Source organism: Biomphalaria glabrata, chromosome 9 (assembly GCF_947242115.1).
Source record: "Biomphalaria glabrata chromosome 9, xgBioGlab47.1, whole genome shotgun sequence".
Lineage (NCBI taxonomy): Eukaryota > Metazoa > Mollusca > Gastropoda > Planorbidae > Biomphalaria > Biomphalaria glabrata.
In genome coordinates, this window is record NC_074719.1 from 10,657,501 (window position 1) to 10,667,081 (window position 9,581).

Sequence of the window (9,581 nt, forward strand, 5' to 3'; positions counted from 1 at the left end):
TATGGATCTAGGCCATGTCTACAATGCTGACATGAGAAAAGATAGAAAGGATTTAGACCTAGATCTAATTTTAAGAAATACACTTTGCGCAGATAGTTTTTTACTTTGACACATGAAAAGACAAAAGAAGATCCATTGATTTCATTATATAATAAAATTAACCTTCAATTTTGTGTTTCAAAAGCATTTTTTACATTAATTAGTTCCTTATATCTGTGACTACAGATTTCCTGACGAACAATCTTTCATTAGACAATTCCGTAATGAATCGCGTACTAAAAATTAATTCGTTTAATTGTTTACTTTATAATCCCATCCCTAGATCTAAAACTCTAATTCAACTCTAAGATGATAATACTTCTCTTCGAACAGATAGTTTTATACTTTAACACATAAACATATTAATTAAAGTCCATTCATTTCATATTTTGATCAAATAAACATTCAAATTTGGTTTTCTAAAGCTACATTCGTTTACAAAAGCTGCGAAGCCGAGGTGAGATAGGCCTAGATCTATATTCATTCATGAATCGCGTACTAAACATTATTTCGTTTAATTGTTCACTTTATAATACCATCCCTAGATCTAAAACTCTAATCCAACTGTTGTAATGTATAAATATATTAATTAAAGTCCATTCATTTCATATTTTGATCAAATAAACATTCAAATTTGGTTTTCTAAATCTACATTCGTTTACGAAAGCTGCGAAGCCGAGGTGAGATAGGCCTAGATCTATATTCATTCATGAATCGCGTACTAAAAATTATTTCGTTTAATTGTTCACTTTATAATCCCATTCATTTAACAAAGCTATCGCTCTTTTCGTTTTTAATAGATAAGAATGTATCGACTTCGGGTAAACCATTTTCGCAAAACTAATTTTATTTTCGTAGCGAAAGAGAAATAACGTGAAAGGATCATTAGCTACGTTTAACATACATCTAAATCCAATCCACTAGATTATTCAAACGCAAATGTTTTAATTTTTAAAAAAATGGATTTTCCCCTATTAGCTATTTTGATCTGATAGCTTCATTCACACTATTTTTACATTGACACATTCGCTTTACTTATTACATTATTATTTCGTTTAATTGTTTACAAAACACTCTCAGTGACTATATCGACAGTAATGCGCAAATAAAGACCCGCGGGTCGCGGGTAACATATGTCTAGTATATATATATATTTAAAATAAATAAACTTTAAATAACATGAACAAACTTCTTTGTGAACAAGAACTCAATAGGGCCTTGATCTGTTATTATTCACGATTTAATTTGAGATAACTCTATTGGCGGATTTAACAAATTTTCTAGCATTGTTTTAATAAGACAAGATCTACTCTGCTTTCTTAAATGAAACTTTATACAGTTCTTACTTAACTCACGTGTCACTGCTGCCACCATGTTAATATACTCATAAATACAAGTAGAAATAGATAAACCACAAGGCCGGTTTACGAAACACACACACAGGCTTTATTGAACCATATTAGATAACTAACAGCAACACACAAACTTCCTAATCTGCTAAGAGAACTAACTCTCAAGCAACATTACCTCATATATCAACAGTTACAGAGAATACTTTTCTTTTATTGACATTCAATTTCAAAGTTAAAACAGGAAAAACATTTTTATACATACTTTTTAAAAAATTAAAGCTCATATAAAGTATAATTGTATTAATTAGTTTGGATCAGTCATGTAATTAGATCTTTTCGTGCTTTTAGTTTTCTCTATACAATATGATCCTATCACTTGTCTAGACCAGTTGGAAAGGGAGTGGTGAGAAAGCAAGGGGTTATCTGATTCAATGTGATCGCTTTTTTTATTATTATACGACTTGACTCAAGGGGACTAATTCAACTTATCAATCTGTTAATTTTTTTTTTCTCTTCTTCGATACCAAACAAAATAATTATTACCAATAGTTAATTAACTAATTGGTTACTTTTTTTTTATATTGATTCTTGTTTCGTCAGGTACAAAAAATAATTGTGCAAATTTCAACTTGATTCGAGATCGGGTGTGGGAGAAATAACGTGTAGGCCTATACATTTTTTTACCAGACAGAAAGACAGAGTGAGTTGATATATGCTTTGTCATGTTCAATAAGGTACTCGCTGTAATTTGCCTGGATGCAGTTAATGTATCTCAAAAACAAAATTTCATATCAATCCTGTTGGTTTGTGCTTGGCAGCTATACGACTTTTTTAAATTTGTCGACAATTTCTTTTATTTCATTTTTAATATTATTACTTTATTAGTGTATAGTATATAAGACTTTTTTAATTATTGTTTAAAAATATTTAATTATTTAATTTTAAAATTAAAAAATAGAAAGTTGCTGTCCAACTTATTTTTAGAATGCTACAAGTATGTTGAAATCGGATTTTCATTAGCACTTTTAGTTTCTTTTAGAGATAAATGTGGCAGACGGACATAAGGACAGACAGATCACACAAAAAAAGTGGTTCATCCAGCTCAAGATCTATCGTTTTGAAATGATGCAGATGAATATGTTAGTGATTTATCCGACTTATGTGTATATAGATTTATGTATATTTAGATTATGTGTAAATAGATTTATGTGTATATAGATTTATGTGTATATACCTAAATGAAAGAAAATGATGGAGTTTAGTTCTTCACATTAAACCTTTTTTTTAATGAACGGAAAATCAACAAAGCTTGAATAAGCTCTGACGTCAACATTGGAGTCCATATGTTTCTGTTTATTTATCTCAATGTCAATAGCTAGAACCAAAAAACGTTTCTAGTAATGGGCACACATTACACTGGTTCATGTTTGTTGACTTACATTGGATTGAAGCACTGGGCTTTCACACAAGTTTTGAGACGCATTTCACATTATATTTGAATTCGTTGCAATAGGAATGTGTGCTACAGTTTCATATTTGAGTGAGAATTTTGTGTCTGCGTCTGTTATGTTTGTTATTGAGGTACCAAGCAAATAATATTTCAACCACATCGTCGTGTATCTATTGATGCTCGTTCTGCTTGGCCATTAGTTTGCTCATGAGAGTAGCGTTACCTGGGTATCCCCATTTCATGTATGTTCTAAACATAGACTTATATATAGGCCTACTACTAGACTGGAAACCGGAAATGAATTCTTATCCGCGACTGATCGGTCGTGAACATTTTGTAGAAAGTTGGATCAAGGCGTTGTTTTGTAAAGTAGTTAAAAGAAGTAAAGCTGTTGTTTTTTTTCAACCCTAACCTAATGAGATTGGACCAAAGCGCTCTGAGCATGCTATAAGCATGAAAGTAGCGCTATATAAAAGCTATAATAATAAGATAATTACGCTCAGGTCTTTTTAATTAACACATTCTAAAATTGAGATATCTAGATATCTAGATCTTCACAACTGTACACAAAAGCGAAAGTGGGTTTGCAACTAAAATCAGAAAAATGCCATATGACGGAAGACTTAAGTCCTCGACCTCTTGTCAAATACCGGGGTGTCAGGTCAAAGAAGTCGGAAGAGTAAGCACGTGGACAAGACGACTTTAAAAGGTATAAATTTGGGTGAAATGAGTCTGTGTTCTTGAGCTGCCGAGAGGTCCTATAGTTGTCGTAATAACTCTTTGAGTAGCCTACTTTATATATACTTTAAGTTAAGAATGTACATAGGTTCAGCTGTTCAGTTGTATCAGTATATTTAAGTGCTATTGCGTTGTGGATTTATGATTTCAATGGTTTTGTAAGAATATATGTCAAGTAGTGCTGTAGTGTGAATTAATGTTTTGAGTTCATTAAAAGAAAGAACAAAGAGATATAGAAGCTTCTTCAGTGCATTTTAATTGTTTTATATTTATCCGGCAAGCGATTTTGTTTGTGCATTTTGTTGTATACTGAGAGTTGTATAGCCGTTTACATGGGCGGCGAAAGACGTAATCTACGGTGGAAAAGAGAGGGCGTTTTTATTGTGTTGCATCCCTTTGTACCTCATGATTCAGACAAGCTTCGTATAATTTCCCGTTCACGGTATGTAGCGCTTGTAGAGACATCGATGGGCTGGATACTAGAGAGACCGGGGAAATACTTCTTAGCCTCACCGTGGCGCTCGGATGGAAACGGCCATTAGAGAAGTCGATTAGGCCAATAGGAAAGCAAAAAAAGGGAACCCCATTTTGCAATGGACCCCACAATGGTAAAGTCCGGCCCTGCTATTTAGTGACGAGTGAATACAGAGTAGATTAATTGTTCTCTTCCCATGACTTCTTGTTCACAACGGTTAAGTCCGACCCTGCTATTTAGTGACGGGTGAATACTACTTGTTGTCCCTCCCCTTTCTTTGTTTTTCGCCTCTAAAATTACGTGGGGTAACTCTAGTTCGTCCGACTTGCAGAAATAAAAGAGTGATCTTTTCATTACTTGGTGTCCAAACTCTTGAGCCATGAAAAGAATTATATATATAGATTCTTCACAAAAAACAAAACCACTTCCGAGCACAAACACAAATACAAAAAAGTTATGTATTATTTTTTAAAGACATAATAAATGAACATGGCAAAACAACAACTGCAACGAAATGTCAGTTTAAAAAAAAAAAGTAAATTATCGTCACAGCAAAGTCAACCGATATTAGACAGGAACCAACAGCTTCACCGCTTACCGGACAGTATTGTGTCAGTACATCGGGCACTGTCCAGGGCTTGCCAGCATTTCATGAAGAAGCCGGCCAAAGTGGAACAAACAATTTTAATTTCAAGTACATTGGATTTCACCATAAGCCTCGGCCATTTCGCGAAATTGCCGGTCAGTTTACGAACATGCCACACTTCGAGTTTTGGCAGTAAGATAGTTAATTTAATTAAGCTAATTAAATGACGAATTAAAATTTTAAAGAAATATTAAATATGCGTTTTCAAGCACAGCAGATTAGAGATTTTGCACTTTTGCTTTTAAACGTTAAGTTTGTATATCATTTGGGCATAAAGGCCATTATTAAATTACACTAGGTTAAAAAAACAACAACATAATTTTGACTTACAAATGTTATGTTGTAGCTGTCATACTGTGCGCGAACGACTGACACGCAGGGTCTGAATAGGAGTCTGTGTGTGTAACCCAAACTCCCTTTATTATCATCTTGTTGGCGTTGGAAGGTTTGAAATTCAAGTACAACGTGTGTCTTCGTGATCCCTTGGACACATAATATAATAATAACAAATGAATTACAACTTTTATATAGCGCTACTTTCATGCTTATAGCATGCTCAGAGCGCCATGGTCCAATCTCATTTGTGGACCAGTGAGAGGGGATATCTGGGAGAAGGTTTTCCGTGCTGGCGCTCAGTAAACACAACTCTGCTCGAGCCGGGTGCCGAACCTCGAGCCCCGTCATAGGTAGCCAAGCTAAGCCAAATTCAAGCTTACTTAGACTCTCGACCACGCTTCCCACATTATCTACACAACATCTAAAATATCGACATGCCATAATGGCTCATTAACTCTAATAAAACATAGATGTCAAACATCATTTTTTTTTGCTTATTTATTTATTTATATTTTGCTTTACAATTTTTTTCAAACATTGCCAATTAATTCCACTCTGTGTCAGTTACTAACACAGCAGTCAGTGTCGAAGTTTCTTGAGTGGAGGCCCTGAAGCTTCAATACATAAAATACGTCCACTAAATTGTACTGATAAATCTAAAAGCATGTCATATTCATATTAAAAAGGAAGAAAATACATGAAAATTTAATTAATTTTGATAAATTTAATATACCATATTTGTTTTAAAATGGTATAATTTTGGAAAACGGAGGTTCCATGTTAGGGTGACAGGTCGACCTGAGTCCTGCGCCGACATATATCCAGACATAGACAGCCTTGGGGGATAAATAGTGAGGCAACATCGCACAAATATTCGTGGCCCTGATATAACACTCAGGGCCCCACGCAAAGACCGCCTCTGATCCAGCCCTAACAGTAGCTAAATTAACTAATCATCAATGTGACATTTGTCCTGTATACACTGGAACCATATCTTAAGTATTCCTTTGTGATGTGAATTTGCACATCTCCTAATTTGTAAACCACAACATTATGAATTAAAAAATCTTTTTGTTTATATGGTCACAATCCTTCTGAATTGAAACATCATAGATATGAGTTAATGAGTAAATCCTTGTTTATTTCAGTGTTGACCACACACTAAAGATAGTACCTTAACCCTCACAGACTTGATTCTGCAGTACAGGAAAGGGTTTATAATGGCTGGCAGAAGAGAAAACATATAGCAGCCAGAGACAAGCAAACCATCGTTGTAGACAACAGGTTGAGACGGAATGTCAAAGTTGGTAGAGTTTGTGTACAGCTCCGATTCTTTGACGTATACAGTTTGGGACGCTACAGTAAAGTACAAAGATGGCGGCATCCAAAAGATCGTGAAGACTGCCACAACACTTCCGATTGTGACAACAGCTTTCGTCTGTTTCCGTAAAGGCTTCGGTATACGAGAGATTATTCGTGGGCTACTCTTTTGTGAGTTAGTCTCCAGAGTATCCGAAGAGAAATGGGACATTCTTCGAACTGTTGAAGGTGTACTCAAACTCGTCTCAAATTCTGAATTGCATTTACTTTCCCATTTGTTAGACGCATTATATCGAGTAGCGAATTCAGACATACGCTTTATATAGCTTCTTATTTCTAAATAAATTAGAATGTATATTATATACGTTGTGGTTAGAGGCAGTAAGAATGTTAAAGTTATATAACTTGTAAAGAATTGAGGATTATAATTAGCCAAGCAAAACTGGGACATTTTCAGAGTACTGTCTGCATGATTCGGATATGTTCTAGCATCATTTATTTTCGATAAAAATAATGCACTAGCCGGAATGAACCACGAGAGTAATATCATGACAACTCCTGATTTGTTAGAAAGTAATCTGTACAGCAAAGGTTTGCATACGGCTAAGTATTTGTCTACAGCCATCGACAGCACGTTCCAGGCTCCGATCGTGCTTACTAACAAACTTAAATCCAGCCAGGCGCTACAGAACAAATCTCCCAGTGTCCAGTGGCCATTGTTTATGACCACAATGGCCAGTGGTGCTGCCACGAACAATGAGAGAAGAAGATCTGATGAGGACATTGAGGCAATGAGGAGCTTGGTGATACTGTTATGTAGGCCTTTCTTTCTAGACTGGACTATAGCCACTAACACAGTTATGTTGGCTCCAGTAGCGAATGTTATTGCTACAAAGATGATCACACACAAAGAGACAAGAAGATTACGATCGTTCGTCATAATGTAATTTACCTCCATGGCATTCACTTTGTCTCACTTTGCAATTCTGTAAGCTATAGATATATGCGATTCACCACAGAAACAAAAAGCACTGGAAAAAATGCATTTAAAAAAAAACACGACATGTTTGTGTATTTGAGAAATTAGTTTGAATTCCAAATCAATACACACGTCTAGATGTGTCAATCTTATAAACGTAAAGGTTGCTGATATCATGAACAAATCAATCACCGGTCTGTAATGGTTTGTTTTGTAAATCACTCGCTGTTCACTATTCTATCCCCTCTCTCGATCCGGCCACGAGCTCTATGTCAGTTATCACTTGGATGTTATCGAGTCCTAAACTGAGTTTGAAACAGCTCCTCAAATGGTGATATAAATAGTTGTAGTTATTATTATTATTATGTTAGAAATGAACGAGTAGTCATTCTCTGGCGCTGCCAGGGTCGAGTTTCGCTAAAGAGAAACAAAATTCATCGTAGTCCCTTTAACAGTTTCCACTGAGGAATTTTCTGGTGATGTGGCAGGTAGAGGTTTATCATCACAAATGTTTACACGGAAGAACGATTTGATAATGTCTATATTGTAGATTAACTTTAGACTTGGAGTTTGATTTGATTTTATTTTGTTTGAATGAAGATCTTCCAAATGTCATGGACGAAAAGATAATTAAACCAATCCGATTACATCTTTTTTATTCCTGTTAGATCGATTAAATTCTGTTAGATCTTTAGATCGTGTTATATCTTATTAGATCTTTAGATCTTGTTAGATCTCTAGATCCTGTTGTATCTTTGAATCCAGTTAGATATTTCAATCCTGTTAGATCTTGAGATCTCGTTAAATCTTTAAATCTTGTTATATCTTTAGATCCTGTTAGAGTCTTAAATCATGTTAGATCTTTAAATTCTGTTAGATCTTTAAATCCTGCTAGATCTTTAGATCCTTTTAGCTACTTAGATCCAGTTAGCTACCTAGATCATGTTAGCTACTTAGATCCTGTTAGCTACTTAGATACTGAAAGCTGCTGAAGCCCCATTAGCTATCTATATTTTATTTGCTGCTTGACTTGACTAGGTAATTTTGATTTTTACAGGACAGTTTTTTTATCCTGACCCTTTGCTAAGTCTAGTTGTTCACTTCGAACGCATATTCTCTTATTTTCCTTCTATTCCACAAGAGTATAGATCCTATCGAGAAACTGAAGTCATTAAGCGTATCTTGTAATGATCACATTGTAAAAAACCACAAATTGACTTACACAAGGAAGACACGTCTTTCCATTACCGTATCATGTTATTTGGTTAGCGTGTCTGACACGATGTGTTTGAACAGTGCCACTGTTATCCCTATTACCACAAAAAGTCAGCTTTGTTATCTCATTCAACCAATCAGTGGCAAAAGCAGGGACAATATTACAACGTTATCATTTTCATTATCATATAAATATCTGAATCTAGAGACCTGTTGATTCAATTTGTTTGCTGTTAGAAGCAGGGTGAATACAGTTTTGAAATTGATCGTTGGAACGGAGTGAACAGAGTACGTGTATGGGTTAATAAAAAAAAAACACAAGCAGAAAAGCAAATAGTTTAATATCTAGCTTCGATATAATAGTCATTAAATAACCATTTCTCTCATTATAACAAAATAAACATTTGAAAAACACTATTACTCTTTAACACGACAATTTGATAACATTTGCATTTCATTCCTAAAAACGCTTAATGCCCCCATCTGTTTAAATACATATATCCAGTCAGTTTGGCAGTAAAGTCAACAATGTCACTGTTGATTTGAATGAAATAAAATCGATTAGGACAAGCAGAGTTTAGAATGTGACATGTACATCATATAACGTACAATCTGGGAACTAGGTCTAGAAATGAATATTTGAGTTAGTGTTCAATGATTATATCAAGGATAAGAGGAGGGCAAGGGAACTATTACCTGTCCCATGTCATGAACTGTAGACCAGTGGCTGCTAAGACAAAATGACGGTGGTGTCTCTGGGAAAGAAATGTAGATCAGAGGCAGCTAAGACAAAATGACGGTGGTGTCTCTGGGTAAGAACTGTAGATCAGTGGCTGCTAAGACCAGATGACGGTGGTGTCTCTTGGAAAGAAATGTAGATCAGAGGCAGCTAAGACAAAATGACGGTGGTGTCTCTGGGAAAGAAATGTAGATCAGAGGCAGCTAAGACAAAATGACGGTGGTGTCTCTGGGTAAGAACTGTAGATCAGTGGCTGCTAAGACCAGATGACGGTGGTGTCTCTTGGAAAGAA